We start from the raw sequence: 17,286 nt of genomic DNA, 5'->3' as shown, positions 1-17,286 counted from the left end.
AGGGACTAACATTAGAGGGATGGGGGTAAGGAGGGGAATGCAACTAGGTTACAGAAAATACAATGTTGGAGAAACTGGCTAATTGTCGCCTTGGGTCCCCCATGATCCACTGGCTGGAAAATTGGCTCTGGGGTCGGACCCAGAGGGTAGTAATTGATGGAAGTCACTCATCGTGGTGTCCTGTGACCAGTGGGGTCCCCCAGGGCTCTGTCCTTGGACCCATACTGTTCAACTTCTTCATTAACGATGTGGACACTGGAGTCAGAAGCGGACTGGCCAAGTTCGCCGATGACACCAAATTTTGGGGCAAAGCATCCACGCCAGAAGACAGGCGGGTGATCCAGGCTGACCTGGACAGGCTCAGCAAGTGGGCGGATGAGAATCTGATGGTGTTCAACGCCGATAAATGCAAGGTTCTCCACCTTGGGGGAAAAAAAACCCGCAGCATCCTTATAGGCTCAGCAGTGCTATGTTGGCTGGCACTATGGAAGAAAGAGACTTGGGGGTCATCATTGACCACAAGATGAACATGAGCCTGCAATGCGATGCTGCGGCTAGTAAAGCGACCAAAACGCTGGCTTGCATCCATAGATGCTTCTCAAGCAAATCCTGGGACGTCATTCTCCCCCTGTACTCGGCCTTAGTGAGGCCGCAGCTGGAGTACTGCGTCCAGTTTTGGGCTCCACAATTCAAAAAGGATGTGGAGAAGCTTGAAAGAGTCCAGAGAAGAGCCACGCGCATGATCAGGGGTCAGGGAAGCAGACCCTACGATGATAGGCTGAGAGCCCTGGGGCTCTTTAGCCTGGAAAAGTGCAGGCTCAGGGGTGATCTGATGGCCACCTACAAGTTTATCAGGGGTGATCACCAGCATCTAGGGGAACGTTTGTTCACCAGAGCGCCCCAAGGGATGACGAGGACGAATGGTCACAAACTACTACCAGATCGTTTCAGGCTGGACATAAGGAAGAATTTCTTTACTGTCCGAGCCCCCAAGGTCTGGAACAGCCTGCCGCCGGAGGTTGTTCAAGCGCCTTCATTGAACACCTTCAAGATGAAACTGGATGCTTATCTTGCTGGGATCCTATGACCCCAGCTGACGTCCTGCCCTTTGGGCGGGGGGTTGGACTCGATGATCTTCCAAGGTCCCTTCCAGCCCTAATGTCTATGAAATGTTAGCCAACTATGCCTGGGGGTGGGGGGAGGGGGTTTGCAACACTGAGAGAGAGAAGATAGATACACACAAACCTGTACAATGCTCTGCAATGGTGGAGGAAGTAGGTTGAAGAAAGTGTCTCAGTCCATATTGAGTCTCATTGCAGGGGAATTTTCAGACAAAACTATCAAGCTTATGGCTGTATATGTCTTCCCATCCTCCAATGACACTGCAGTCATGTAGGATATGGGGTAAAGCAAAGGATGTCTCATTATGACAGATCAATGATGAAAAGAACTTGAATTTTCTGTGGAATTAAGGTGTTTTCTCTTCAGTTGCAGCTGCTTTTCAGTAATCCTTCTCTCCCCTTGTTTAGTACTAAACATTCATCTCCTTTTCTTGCATAAACACTTTCATTAGAACCCAAATTCTGTTCTCATTGGAAGAGTACTGACTTCTGATAAGTCAGTGGGGATTTACTGAAGTAAGGCAGTGAGCTCATGGGTTGCTGTTACCAGCTATTCCCACCTTCTCACATACCTAAACCAAGTAGCAGAGGAGATTTGGGGAGACAGGAATGGAAAAATTTTCCTAGGAACAAGGACATTACATGTCCAGATGTATGAAGCAGCAGGGAGACTCAGGTTGAAACAATTCCAATTACTTAAAAAAGTTAAGTGAAATATTGCATAGAAGTCTTGGAAAGGGATGGGAGAACTCATCTGTAGGAAAAACTGATTGCTTTAGTGCAGCAATTTGGAATTCTCCAGTGCACATCCCACTGCTGTCAAAAACATGACTGTCTGGGAAGTAATGGCCGTCTGAGGAGCAGCATTCCAATGCTCCAGGCTATAAAAATTGCAGATGGCAAGAATTTCTTGCAGGCAAAGTAACTTTAAGAATGAGGTGTCTGAAGAAGTTGTGTTGAGACATTTCATACTGGAGATAAATCACACCAGTCATTCCTGGGAGTCTGGATGACACATTTCCCCACCACAGGTTATGGGAGTAAAATAAAATCCTTCTTGCCTTACTAATGCAAATAGTCCTGGTGACCACACACATGAGCAAGAGAAACAGGATTTGGCCATGAGTCCTCTAATACTGATGGAAAAATCCTCAAACTGAGGAGGATACATTTTAAAAAAACAGTCTAAAATAAATCTGTCAAAATCTATAGTGTACACACATATATCTATAGAAAGGATGGCATTCTAATGAGACTCAGTAACTTTAAAATCCAATTTCTGTATAGCCACACTGGTTCCAATTCTCCAGATCCCCACAATAAAGGAACAGCTCTGTGTTTGAGAATGCTGATACATATAATTAAGTAGGAGAATTATTTGCTTCAGTAATAAGTTATTTTAAACTTCTGAGCTTGGTTTCTCCATCTTTAAAGTGCATACAACTTTTAAGACTCATCCTTGTAGGGCAGTTTGAGCTTTTGGTTGAATGATGAGATAACTAGAAATAATGGACAATTTAAAAATTGTAGAAGAGGTTTGCTGATCTTCTTACATAGATACATAGGCAGGTTTCAGCTCTTCGACCATGATCCGCACTTCCATGAAAGGGGCATGTGATGGTCTTCATCTCTCTTTGAAAGGTAAGAGGCTGATCTCCTATGTAGGGCTTTACCCTAGGTTCATTAGGGGACAGGGATGCAGAAGACAGAGAGCACCTAGGATCAATGAGCCATGTGCTGGAACAGTCCACTTAAGTACTTTGGGGCCTGATAGACAACAGGAGAGTGGGGTACCAAAGGCACCTATTGTGGGGCTAAAGTGTCTCTTTACCAATGCTAGGAGCATGGGAAACAAGCAAGAGGAACTCACACTCCTGCTTGCAAACAAAGACTTCAACCTGGTTGGATTAATTGAAACCTGGTGGGATCCTACCCACGATTGGGTGGTAGGCATGGAGGGCTATAGGCGGTATAGACGTGACAGAGTGGGGAAAAAGGTTGTGGGGGGGGGGGAATTGCTCTCTGTGTTAAGGAACAATACACATCCTCTATAATCAAGATGGGATCAGAAGAAAGGAAAGTTGTAGTACTGTGGGTCAGAATACAAGGGGGTTGGGGGGGAAAGCTAGTTGGGGTCTATTACAGACTGCCACACCAGGTAGATGAGCTAGATCTGGAATTCTCAAGACAGCTCTCAGAGGCAATACACACAAGGGATATGGTTGTCATGGGTGACCTAAACTACCCCAACATCTGCTGGGAGGAGTAGTCAGCTAAACCATGTAGGTTCTTAATCTGCATACAGGACCTTCACCTTAACAGAAGGCATATGGTCCCACTAGGGGAATTGCCTTACTGGACTTGGTGTTTGCAACAGGGGATGATCTGATGGGAAATCTGCAGATACAGGGTAACAGAGAATAGTGACCACCAATTGTTAGAATTTACTATCTGGCAAAAGGTGGGAAAGATAACCAGCAGGGCAGAAGTGCTAGACTTCAGAAAGACTAAGTTCAATGGGCTCAGGAGATTAGTAAGCGAGGCACTGAAGGACAAGAGCATTGGTGAGATGGGAGTCCAGGAAGGGTGGTCATTCCTCAAGGGGCCTGCAGGTAAGATCCTATGAGGAGAGATAGAGGGACCTGGATCTCTTCAGCCTTCAGAAGAGAAGGCTGAGAGGGGGTCTAGTGGCCTCTTACAAATTCATCAGAAGGGACAGCCAGGAATAGGAGATACTTTGTATATCAGGACACCCCTTGGAGTTACTAGAAACAATGGCCACAAACTGACAGAGAGCAGATTTATATTAGACATCAGGAAGAACTTCTTTACAGTGAGGGTTACCAGAATCTGGAATAGGCTTCCAGTGCAGCTGTTGCTCTCCCCTACCCTGGAGGTCTTTAAGAGGAGACTGGACAAGCATCTGGTTGGGGTCACCGGACCCCAGCGCTCTTTCCTGACAAGGCCAGGATTTCGGACTTGATGATCTACTAAGGTCCCTTCCGACCCAAACATTTATGAAATCTATGAGATATCAAGATGACTGGGAGACAACATGAATGTTTGGACACTTGCAATCATGGTGGACAGCCAAAGCAATCTGCAAGCAGGGAAACATTTCTCTGTCCATGGAAGTTCATCTATTATACTTACCCTGCCTACCCTCATGTGTACGTGATAAAATATTTTTGCTGAAAGCATTACTTTGTAAGAGCTGAAATGGCTCGATTCACAAAGCACATATTCCTAGGCTGCCCTATGTCTCTAAATACAAGTTGTCAACAACTAGTAGTAGTGAACTGTCTATGAGGGCCTTATTACATGGTAATTTTAGGTAATTACAGTGTGTCAGAGTAGACTTGATTAATTGAATCTGTTGGAACGTGGTAATTACTGCGCTCCAGCAGACTCTAGCATCCTGCGCATCAGGTGTCCCCACACTTAAAAATGGCAGCAGGGGAGCTTTAACTAAAGCTCATTTAATGCTTTAATTAACTGAAGCACTGGGTGCTTTAATTAGAGCAGGTCTTAAAGCCGCTCTAATTAAAGTGTCTCCCAAGATAGGGGCCCTTGAGTGGTTTGCAGACAGCACTCACAACTCCAAGCATCAGAACATAACAGAAAATCTGTGGCTGGCAAGAAATTCCGTTACTCAAAGTGGAAGCTGTCATTTATTCCCCTTGCTCCTCAAACCTGCGCAGTCCTTTCACTTAAAGCACAGCTCCCTTCTACCTGTCCCCATCCCTGCACCAATGCAGAACCACCTAGTCTGATGTCTCGGTTCTCCCTGGTGTATCATGGCATGGTGATAAGGCCATCTCGCGTTGCCAGGAAGACAAAACCAAACTTCCATACTACACTAGACTGTCCTCTTCCTCAACCTACCTCTCTAAGGAAGAGAGGCTCAGACATAGCCTAGTCTGAGCTCCATGAGGCTTGGGAGCAAGGAAAAGGGCACAGGACAGGCAGGTCACACTAGTCTCCTGTTCTTCAGCAAGCACTGCAAATGTGTAGTGGCTGAGGGTCATGGTAGGCAGAGCTTGTCATAGTGTGGGGGTCAAGAATTGGGCAAGTTGATCAATTTGTTCCTCAAAAAGTGAAAGACACACTGATTGTGGCTGTGATCATCTCCATGATTTCAGGAGTGAGGTCATTATATCACATACTAGGTATGTGAGGTAGCTTTCCAGTTTTACCTGTATATTGAGTGGGATCTCCAGTCTCTCTGCAGCACCATCATTGCAGGCCACTCCCTTCCAGGACTCATACTCTTCTTATGGGGACCATGTCCTGCAGAAGCAAAACAGCACAGAAGAACAGGGTCCCCCTCGCTGAACCAGAGCTTGGTGGCACCAGAGCTCCTGCCTGCAGTGCAGAGAGATTTTGGCCAGAGAAATCGTGTGATGGAAGTTACATTCCTAGAATGATAGGGGAGGGTTGGAGGACTTCCCTGTGTGACATGATATGGTTGTTCCCATGTTCACTGGAGATCCTCAAATCCCAGCTGAACCATGTGTCCAGAAGCCTGAACTCTGAGAGGAGCAAGCTGGTGTATGAGTTTGTTAGGAGCTGCCCAGCCCCTCCTTTAAAAACAGCTAAGTGTGGCTGTTCCACAGAGGACAACCCTGGCAGGGAACTGGATTCAAAAGAGTAAGGTGTGGGAGTACAACACAGTGCTAGCAACAGAGGGGATCTGTGACTTACCATTCTGAGCTCCTGCTGCTGCAAGGGTAGCCAGGTGAAAGGAGAACATGGAGCACGCAGCACCGTGGCTGGCATCAGCTGCTCTGGAAGTGGTAGGGGGTGTGAATTGAGATGAGGAGACTTGATCAAAGTGGCCGATGCCTTCATGACAGCAGCAAAAGGCAATGAGAGGATGGTGGACATGGCCACCTGCTCGCTGTCTAAGGCTCCTGCATTGCAGCCTGGGTCAGCTGCATGAGGTTCAAGCAGGCTCCTGACCTGCAGCCCTTGATAAGTGCAATTGACTCAGTTACAACTAATCAAGACTGTCCCTCTGATTGGTTCTAGAGGTGTTTTTAAGGAACCCCTCCAGCACCTGAGGTTTGCTGAACAACACATTGGTCTTCAATCTCTGAGCAGACCTTGTCCTAACAACATCTTTGGCTTTCCTGGTTTCTGACCCTGCCTTTGGCTTGTTCCTGGATTTTGGTTTTGGATTCTCCCTGCATGCAGTTTCCCAACTTCTGACCCTAGTTTGGCTTGCTTTTGGACTTGGTCCTGTAGACTTTGCCTTTTATCCTTTGCATTTGGTAACTAGGGTTCTGATTCCTAGATCCCAACTATGGCTTAGTTTTTGGTCCCTCACTGGTGGCTTTTGGCCCCTAGCCCTGCAATTCCTGGTTCCATGCCTGGCTATATCCTCTAGGCTGGTTGGCCAGGTGGACTGTGACACACTGGACTCAGCCACTTGCTTTGCTGCGGTGGTGGATAGTTGTCATTCTCCTAGCAAGCTGTGAGCATGTGAGTTTCTGAGTCCTGTTCCTAATAAAGATAAAGCTGTTTACCACCCCACTGATCTCTGCTGAATGGTGACTTGAGGACAGAACCCCAAAGGCATGGAGTCTGAGTAAGTACCCCATCCCTGAACCCAGTGGCATAGAGTAAACACTATACCATGAACCATCTACCTGCCAGCTGTTCTGTGGTTCCCCTCAAACCCAAAGGCCTCCAGGTGGCACCATATGAGCCACAGGAAGAAGCAGCACTACCAAGCTTCAGGGTCTGACTTTAGCTTCCCACCCCAGCACCACAGTTTCTTACAGGGACTGAGTTTAGAGTCAGGTCCCAGATTGTTGCCTTCCCTCCATCATTCCCCAGACCTCTAGGAAGGCAGAACCTGTCCCATAACCTGGGGCCCTATGTGCTGTGACAGACCTGACCCTAGTGGGGACCCCAGGATGGGCACTCTAGCCTCCACTGCCCAAGTGTGCTGCTCCCCAAGGGTGGCCAGCTGTTCTGTGCACTCAGCTGCTCTTGGTACTCTCTGGAAGCCAGGGGAGCTTGAAAAGCATACTGCATGCACAGTGGCTTCCTGGCTGTGTTCCACTGGCAGCACAGGCTATCTGTCTACCCAATACCTGCTTGGTGTCTAGGACACCTGTACACGCCTCCTCCGATAAGATTTCTCTACTGAGAGAAAAAAAATGCAAGAATTCTTGTGGTGCTCTTGAATACCTGTGGCCTCTGTAGGTATTAACATATCTAATTATCCTGAACAAGTAAAAATCCCCCCCCCCACCCCTTGTGCCAACTCCCCCAAACAATCAAGATAGAAACAGGCAATAGATATCCTCATGGTATCTTTCTGTGTCCTTTTTACAACAATGTAGCTATACACCATAAATGCTGTATTTCTGGATGAAGGAGAAGAGACTGAGTTTCTTTCTAACCCATTAACACCATCATCATCCAGGAGTGATGCTCCAGAGCGATTTGAAATATATCTTCATATAATTCTAGAAAGCAAAAGATGGTGTTGTGGCTTTTTTCTTGGCTCAGTCGCATGCTTCCTGAATAGTTCTGGGTTATTATATATTCTTGTTCCCAATGTAGCCTAGGTGTACTTGGGTATATACTCCCCTTCAACTGAAATAAATTGTTAGCTGGCAGGTCTGCTGGGGGGAACTGCAGACTGCTCAGTTTCCCTCTGTCCCTATGGAACCAGGCCAGGAGAGTCAGGGGACTTAACTGTATACACATGTATTTACATTAATTTATCACAAGGAAAAGAAACATGGATATAAACATATGTACAAATATATATATATGGTATCCGAGCAGATAACATAAACAATACCCTCTGGGTAAATGCTATAAAACCTTATACCAGGGCTCCAGATACAGGTATCTGATCTGAAACAGATAAACCCCAAATAAACATATATAACCAACAGATAAACTATAGGTAAGTATAAGTGAACAGTAAATAAGCCACAAATAAATATGAATAAACAACAGGTGGAACCCTCTGTGCAGCATCATCTGCATCGAACTGCTGCCCAGTGCCAGCAGCTGTAGACCCAAACTGCCTTAAGTGGCTCCCAGGGTCTCTCACCCTCCATGCAGCACCTCCTGCACTGAGCTCCCAGTGTCGTGCCGGGGGTTGAGGACTGAGCCACCCAAGCAGCTCCAAGGATCCTGCTCCGTCACCACCCTATGCACTGTGTCTCTCACTGCACACCAGGGGTTGCAGACCTGAGCCACCTCATGCAGCTCCCGGGATCTGGACACCGTGTGCCGTGCTATGCACTGATCACCAAGCACCTGGCCACTGGACCTGTCCGCTGCTCCCCAATGACGGAAGTCTTCAGGGGTTTTTCCGGGCTACTGCTTCACCCTGCTGAGCAGCTCTCCTCAGCTCTTATAAGCCCCACTCTTCTCTCTCCTCTGTCCCTGATGCATTTGCTGCATGCTGGGCATGCAGCTCCTTTTATTCTCTTCGGGAGGCTGCGCCCCAATCACGGGCTTCACCAATCACGGAGAGGATTCTCTGAGCCTGGACATACCAGGCTATATCAGTAAGTTCAGCACACCAATCTATACTAATACTTCCCTCCCAGGGGTGTTTTGAGTTTAAGCTAATGATAAAATAATAAACCTGTACTGATATGGCCCCTGTTACCAAACAAATTAAGATTCCCATACCTGCGAAATAAAATTGTAATCAGAAATTGTCCCCTGTTAAAACTTCTCAAAACAACCAGACCATTTTAATAAAGGAATAGCAAGTTATAATGGTAAAAACATTGCAAACTTTATCCTGCAAGCAACTATTAATGATTGCTTTGATATTTTTTTGAGATCATATCAATATAAAATCAGTTTAAAAGGAATAAAATGGAGAAATCCTTAGGTTTTGGCACAATTATGAACATTTTCAGATTATGGCCGCTGGAAGGTTCACTCAGCTTAATCCAACAACATTAAGAACTGAGAGTGCATATTAAATTTCAGTGTGGGAGCTGTATTGTCATCTGTATCTGGACAAAAATGTGTCCCAAATTATTTTAAAATGTCCAAAGCGTAATTATTTAACATTTTGCTTAAAAATGCATTTAGGCTGATGACAAACAGACCAATATTCAATTTAATTTGAGCCCATACAAGTAAAGGACTGTAAAACTTTAAAAAATAAGGTTTATTGAACTGAAATTCTAAGAAACCACCCTTCACCACTCATTCGACTTAAAAGAAAGGGTGACGTAAAGGAACTGACTGTCAAGGAGCAGAATCTCGGATACTTTCCTAGATGTTTTACTAGCCTCCAGAACCAAAAGTAGTTTATCCTGCTTCCACTTTTGGTTGGGGTAGTTGCCCAAGTGCAGTTCTCTGGGTTGGTTGATGAGAAGCACAGTTCATTTCCTGGGTGCAGCACTGTGGGAATACAATTATGTGCTTCCAGTTCAGGAACTGCTAGGCAACATGTGCCAAGTCCTCTCAGCAGTTTTATTTTCACTTCGCCATCATCTTGCCTTGAAGGTCTCTACTGCTAGCCCTAAGTTCTCCTGCATGAACAAATCCAGCACCAGAAGCTATTTATTTACTCCACCGAGAGTTTCCTACCCCACCCCTGCCTCTTTTGCTGATGACACGGTAGTGATTTTTTTCTTTTATACAAGAAACATTTTAAAAGATTAGAAGATATTTTGTCAGCTTGAAGAGGTTAAATTAAGGACTAGATATACAAAATGACAGCCTTATTTCACCATATTTTGATTATATGTGATAAAGCACTAAGAAGAGAAATTCCAGCTAGTGATGTATTTTTATATACCAAGGACAAGTCATTAAATAAGAACATTTCTCCAGGTACACATGCATGTATCATGTATACATAAACAGGTAGATATCCATGTTAAATTACCAAAATTTGAGCAGCGAAACATATGTGGCTACCTATTGTGTCTATCTGCTCTATTGATAGAAAAAAATAAAGAAAACAAATGTAAACAGCTGCATACTAAGTACATTAATTCTGTATTCTCTTCTCAAAATCAGATGTTCCCCAATTTTCCATAGTACTCCCAGGTACCTTTATTATCAGCCACAACTGATTACAAGTCAGCTGTGAAACAAATGTGGCATAGACACTAATTTATTAAAGAACTTGTTGACATAAGAGACCTTCAAGCAACTCCTAATTATGCCATGGCCATAGTAGGTAAGCAGCATATATGGCTGGTATCAGATACACTCTATTAAGGACGCACTGTATCCAGGAAAGGAATGATATCCAACACAATGAACAATGACTACCAGAGACTATATAACAGGACCAGTGCCCCCAATGAGCCTAAAGTGAAACACACAGGATCCCATGCCAAGGATGCAATCAGCAGAAGTGACATTGGGCTTTCCAAACATGTGAGCCCAAGGAAAGAAAATGCAAGGGTAGTCATAGATAGGATCTGGGATTGTTTTGTTTTGTTTTTGTTTCCTGGTAGAAAGTGTTTGTGCCTGCTGGGCCTCGAACATCCTGTCCCAAGTGTCTTTGCTACGGGTATACCCCGATGTCCGCCTTGGCGTCGTAGGTGGCCCTTCAAGGAGGTGTTTACTCGTGATGCAGTCCTCCCCTATATCCCCTGCCACGACTTTGAATCTTGCTACAGTGGTGGGGGAGGAGCTTCGGTATTGCTACGACTCCCTTGGGGCCACTTACTGCTCCGGTGGTCTTCTGCTAGGCTCCACCTCCCCTCTACCTTGCCCTATACCCAGCCTGGCGGGCCACTGTTGGTCCTGTAGCCACTCTCTCACACGATGGATGCACGCTGTTCTCCGGGCTTTCAGGCCTCTGTTGTTCTCGGTTGACACCTCCCAATCCTGAGGTTCAGCTCTCCCTGGATCACCTCTCTACCCAACCCCTCCAGACGCGGGGAAACACAAAAAATACAATACAAAAAAAGAAAAAAACCTCCACCAGCACTGTGTGTCCCTACTTCTCCTGAAGTATCTCTCGGTACTCACACTCGGCCCCTAGGTCCCACTCCTATCTTCCCAGCACCCCTTTTTCCCTTGAGGCTATCTACAGTTCTACCCGTGGTCATGACATCTCAGGGTTATCCCTAATCTCTCTTGCCTTTGCCCCCTGGGCTCCTAGGAATGTAGTCCTCTCTCTGGGTCTTGTCAATACTGCCACCCTCTCTCTGGGCCTTCTTGGCAACGCTGCCCTCTCTCTGGGCCTTCTTGGAAGAACTAATCAGTATAGGTGATTCTCTTCCTTAAGAGTGAAGAGAAGTTAGCTGAGGAAATGTAATTTCAGTTATAGCATTTGTCTGTAAGAGGTATTAACATTCAGCATATAATTTATGAAATGTGGCATCCATCCTTCTCCTACACATAACGTGGAGGACAAAGCCAATGCACCATTTTCTTGTTGTTCTTTCTAGTTGAAAACTTCTACATCAGTTAGTGCTGAAAACTTCCAGCGAAGGGGTTGAATCAATCTTGCATCAGCAGTGACATGTCCAAATCTTTCTATCTGGAAATCCACAATGAACTCAAGAACTAAATCTCAGCCTCAGGAAAGAGCCACAATGAGCAGGTTTTAAGAGTCGCACCTCCTCTTCAAGAATAACTCAGTCAGTCATATCATCAAGGCATAATGCATACGTTGGTAATAAATCTACATTTTTGGAAAAAAAAAATCTCTTCTATGGCTTCATTTGCAAGGAACGCAAATGGAACACACACTTCCATATAATGGCTAACATTGCTAAATTTGTTAGAGACATATATTACAATATTGTCCCCGCTGGTTTGATTTGTTGTGCCCAGAAGTTGAAATTCGGCCTCCCAGATCCATGCATTATGTTCTTATTCTTCAGTATTTCATTTGCCAATGCATAAAAATGAAAGAAGTATGATTGCCATGAGCCCTGTAGTTCCCACAGCAGAGCTAGCAAGCTGCAAGGCTATGAGGAGAAAAGGAGGAAATTATTCTGTCACTCCAGGAAAGCAATGCCAGTTGAGAGAAGGATATGTCTATTCTTAGCAGCTTTTCTAAGCAGTTTAGAAGAAAAACAACAGGCAGTGGGAAGGAAGGAAAAAGAGGGTTTGTGTTGTATGTGGACAGGAATGGCTGTATTAGGTTTCTGCTAATGGGATCCCTTCCATTGCCAAGAGATGGAAGAGAGTAAAGGAGGCTTTATGCTTTCATAAGGGTGAAAGTGAAACTCCCGAGTGTATGAGAGGAAGAGAAGAAGGAAGCAGAGCATGAACAATTTTGTGTAAGTTTTAAGAAACTTATTTAATGGTTTATGCCACTGCTCCCAGATAAGTAATACCACCAGAGTTCTCTCTCAAAAAAAATCAGCTTATAGTTTGCATATGATTCAACCTTTTGTGGATCTCCACAGCTGAAGATAGACTATATTCAGTGACCACACATTAATAGAAGGTTCTGAATTCAAAGAAAAGATTATTTAAAATATACTGGACCTAGGTTTACTATATCAATGGCATGCTAGTAAAGACAATGCATCTGGACAATGTGATATACAAAAGGAGATCCATGTGTTAACTAAAATGTTTGGGTAATCATTGCAAAACATACATTTAGCAGCATTCAAGGTAGCATGTGTTTGAAAAGACACTGGGAAAAAGAAAAAGTTATTTATTGGCAATGTACCACAGGAAAAAAATACAAATTCCAAGTGACCTTTTATGCATATAATTAATATTCTATGGGGAGATTTGAAACACTTTCAATTATGACTATTAAACCTAGTTACCTCATCCTCAAAAATATGTTGGAAGCGTGGACTTGTACTCTTTAAAAAACAAAAGATACAATTACATTTTCTCTATTGCGTTATTGTTAGTTTATGTAGGTTATAGGGAAAAATAGGCCAATAAAGACAAATGTATTTGTTTTAATGAAACAGGTGACTTTAAGACACTAACAAAAACAGCTTGGAGCCTAATTCTTAAAATCAGCTTTCTTGGGGAGCAAAAGTCAAAGCAAAGCAGGAGTGGGCATAGTGCCTTAGTATTTAAAACAATGAACCAGAGCAGACTTAAATTAAATGCTGGCCCTTAGGGAAGGCACGTGACCTTCTTGAGTTTAAATCTGTTTTGACTTCTTAGCAATATTATGGGGCCTACTGTAACAGAGCCAACATGTTTCCTAATAAAAATGTTAAAGGAACACATCCATCCCAAATGAGAATTATTCCAAGCCTTACTTACCTTTTACTGAATGACAGTCATCTAGCATAGACAGTGTTAAATTTATCATGCCTATTCTTTAGATACAAATATTACATTTATGGTAGTATTAGTTATGTCACCAGTGACATGGGTGTTTGGTCAATTGGGGGGAAAAATGATGAGTCACAATCAAAGTGAATAAACCCAATTCAGAGGTATTGGTTGTAGCTGTGTTGGTCTAAGGACATGAGTGGACAAGTTTCTTTGGGTAAATCTAGTATCTTTTATTAGACCAACTAAAATAGTTGAAAAAATTCTTCCCAAGCTTTCGTATACAAATACCCTTTGTTAGGCTGAGGAGGCATCTGCAGTTGTTAGAAAGCAAGGAAACAGATACATAGAATCATAGGAAATTAGGGTTGCAAAAGACCTCAGGAGGTCAGCTAGTCCAACCCTCTGCTCAAAGCAGGACCAGCCCCAACTAGATCATCCCAGCCAAAGCTTTGTCTAGCTGGCTCTTAAAAAGCTCCAAGGATGGAGATTCCACCACCTCATTGGATAACCTGTGCCAGTGCTTCCTAATAGCTAACCTAAACTACCCTTGCTGCAACTTAAGACTGCTGCTCCTTGTTTTTGTATACTTACTATGTTTGACTTCATTAAGACGACTGGCTTTTGCTTGGTAGATCCGGAAAAATATCCTTAGTATGAAGTCAATCCCTCAAAATAAGGTCTAGCTATATCCTGCTAAACAGATACCATTGGAATCAGTGTTGAAACACATAAGAGTTGACATGTGGGTCCAGATCAGTGGTCTACCTATTTTATTATCCTGTCCTTGCTAGTGGATAGTACACAAGAATTTAAAAGAAAGGTGCAGGAAATGCAACAGCTGGCTTATGATGAACCAAAACTTGGGGATTCATGTCCCTTCCAAAAATCTTATTTTTCAGTCGGGCTGAAATAACTTACGTGATTAATGCAAAACAGATTAACCTGTTATTTTTGTAATTGCCTTAATTGTGCATATTGTTTTGACCAGTGGAGTGGACCAGCTCTGGACCTGCCAGAACCCGTGTGCACAGCCCCAACCCCAGCCCAACCCATGCTTGCTCGAGACTCACCCACCCACACTGAGCAGCAGTGGCAGCAGCCAGGCAGCAGCTGTGACTTGGCATGGGGGAAAACTTCCCCCTCTACCTCACTGCTGCCAAGCCCTTCTTGCTACAGCCACCCAGAGGCTGCACCTGGGCTGCCCTGCAGCTCCTCTCCCATGCAATCACTACCGCCTTCAGGCTGCCCAACAGGGCAGCGGTGGCAGTGCAGAGGAGCTGTAGGGCAGCCTGGGCATGGGTTCTGGGCAACTGCAGCAAGAAAGGCCTGACAGCAGTGAGAGGGACGGGCAGCTTCTCCTCTGCACTGAGTAGCAGCTTCTGACTGGTCACTGCCACTGCTCAGCATGGGCAGGTGAGTTTGGAGCAGGTATGGGGTGGGCTGGAGTCAGAGCTGTTTGCACAGGTTCCAGCTGGTCCACTTTGACTAGGACAAGTCTGGAGTAGGGGCAGGATGGGCTGGAGTCAGGGCTGGGGCTGTGCACTGTTGCTGGTGGCAGGGAGGAGCTGCAGGACACCTGGGCTTTGAGCTGTTGGGTGGAGGGTGCTGACTATTGTTTAACTGTGTGATGAAAATTCCGGTTAATTGCGACTACTTTTTTAAATCTCACAATTAATTGTGATTAATTTTTATAATCATGTGTCAGCCCTATTTTTTAGTATTTACTTGCTATTATAAAATTCTGGATGTTTTCCTATGCAGAGAAAAATCCAATTCTCTGTGGAATACTTCTAATGGTGGGGCCTGTAATGGTACCTTGTTGCAATGAGTGCCAAAGGTGAGCAGTGCATTCTATGAAGAATGACATCACCTTTTGCTATTATTTATGCAAAGTTACTACATGAAGAAACAAATCAGGGAAAATAAGTGCTCCAAAAATGGAAGGAATCATAAAACAAGGTGCAGAAAATCAGAGGAATTAATTCAACCCCCCTGAAGTACAAGACAATGCAGATAGTAAATAAAATAGAAGCAAGCATGGCATGGAAAACATCTGGAAGTTGAGAGGAGAATCAAAAAAAATTCAAACTAGTGCAAGCTGGCTGAAGTGAAGCAGGTAAATGAGGAGACAGACTGGCATAGCTAATGGATATGAAAATAAAAGAAAGTTATTTTAATGCTACATAGCGGTTGCTCTCATATTTGGATAAAATGTCGTTTTCTTAACAAGAAGCAGAGTAAGTCATCAAGAAGATGACACTAGAGCTCCAAGATTTACATCATGAAAAATGTTTAAGGAAGATAGGTTTAATTTTATGGGCAAAGAGAGACTCTGAGGAGTATTTTGTAAAAATTCTGAAAAGGATTCATTACACTGACTGAGATAAATTATTTCTGTTGCCAATAGTTAGAACAGGAGGACAGAAGATAAGACTTAGGAAAATGCCACTCCATGCACACCAGAATAAAAGTCTTAAACAATTTATTAATGTGGTGTTCCTGAGAAGTCAGAGAGGGAGGATTAAAAAGAAAGGGAAAGTACTAACTGCATTGAGCAGCTGGACTGTTCCCAATTCCTAGTTTACATACTGCACCAAAAGGGATTTTTATCATACTATTTTCATTGCAATTTCTCTTCTCCCTTTGAGAAACAAACTCATTTAAAATCTCTTTTCCTTCTTCAGGGGAAAATAGCGGGGAAGAAAAAAGATAAAGCAATCATAGCAAAAATCCATCCCCCACCATTGGAAAACAGAATTGTGGTACAATAAATCTCTAAATATGATGTTTTTTTCAGTGATAACACAATTTTTCTTCTGTGTAATTTCTGGTTATATAATAGGTATGTGCTGCAATCCACAAATTCTACTGACATTTCTTCTCAGAGATATTTAATATTGAAATGTTACAGTCATTTTCCAATGCAGTTTTAAAGATGAAACATGGACATGGACTGCATTATTAAAGAAGACTCCAAATTTAAACACTGAATCTAACGCACATCTCCCTCCTGGTTGTACAGATATGTAAATCAAGATCAGAAATTGTGACCATCCATTTGTCTCTACCAACAAAATTGCCAAGAAGTAAGAAAAACAAGTTGCTCCTAATGGCAGCAAGTTCTAGTCCTATTGTAATCAGTGAAATTTTGTTATTATCTTCAACAGATCTAAGATTTTATCCTTTTTTTTTTTAATTTAACAAGAAGAGTTTGTTTCAGCCACTTGTTCCCTTTACATCCGACTAATGTTCTAGCCTATAAGAATTAACAGAAAAATGGCTAAACCATTTAAGGTTTATGGGAAGGAATTTACTTTATGTTTGAAGAATGGGTTACTAAACCAAGTTTGGGAGTAAATAGATTTCATCTGAGGAGGCATTCACTCTGTAAAATGAAAGGGATACACTTAAGACATCCAAGGAAAAGACACAGACATGTACAGAATGAAACAGGAATAGATCCACTTTGAATTACATTAGATGTTGGGAATCCACTATTCACTTTTTTATCTAATTTTTTTAATGGAAAATTATATTTTAATTTTCTATCTTTTTTTGCTACTGTGACAAAATTCACCACCAGTCTTTTAAAGCTTGTCCCAGCTGAGATTTGAAAGGGTGATGTTTGAAAGTGTAGCTGATATAGTCTAATATAGTGATGCTCAGTCTCTGGTCCTCAGGCGAGATTCAGCCTGTGGAGTTGTGTATGGAGCCTATCGGTCTCCCCACAGATCAGAAATTTGGTAGTGGGGAAGCAGTGGCAGTGTTAATTGCCGCTCTCCTGCTGCCAAATTTCTGGACCTGTGGGGAGCTCCATGGGCCAAATTATGTGGTCCTGAATGCTAGATCATGCCACCATGCGTTTGGACTCCTCTGTAGCTGGATCACACCAGCAGACTGTCCGGTGCTGGAACCAGCCCATGGACCAACTGTGTATGCA

This window comes from Alligator mississippiensis, chromosome 1 (genome assembly GCF_030867095.1).
Source record: "Alligator mississippiensis isolate rAllMis1 chromosome 1, rAllMis1, whole genome shotgun sequence".
In the NCBI taxonomy this organism is placed as follows: Eukaryota; Metazoa; Chordata; order Crocodylia; family Alligatoridae; genus Alligator; species Alligator mississippiensis.
The sequence above is the reverse complement of the archived record's forward strand: the minus strand, read 5'-3'. Positions refer to the sequence as shown.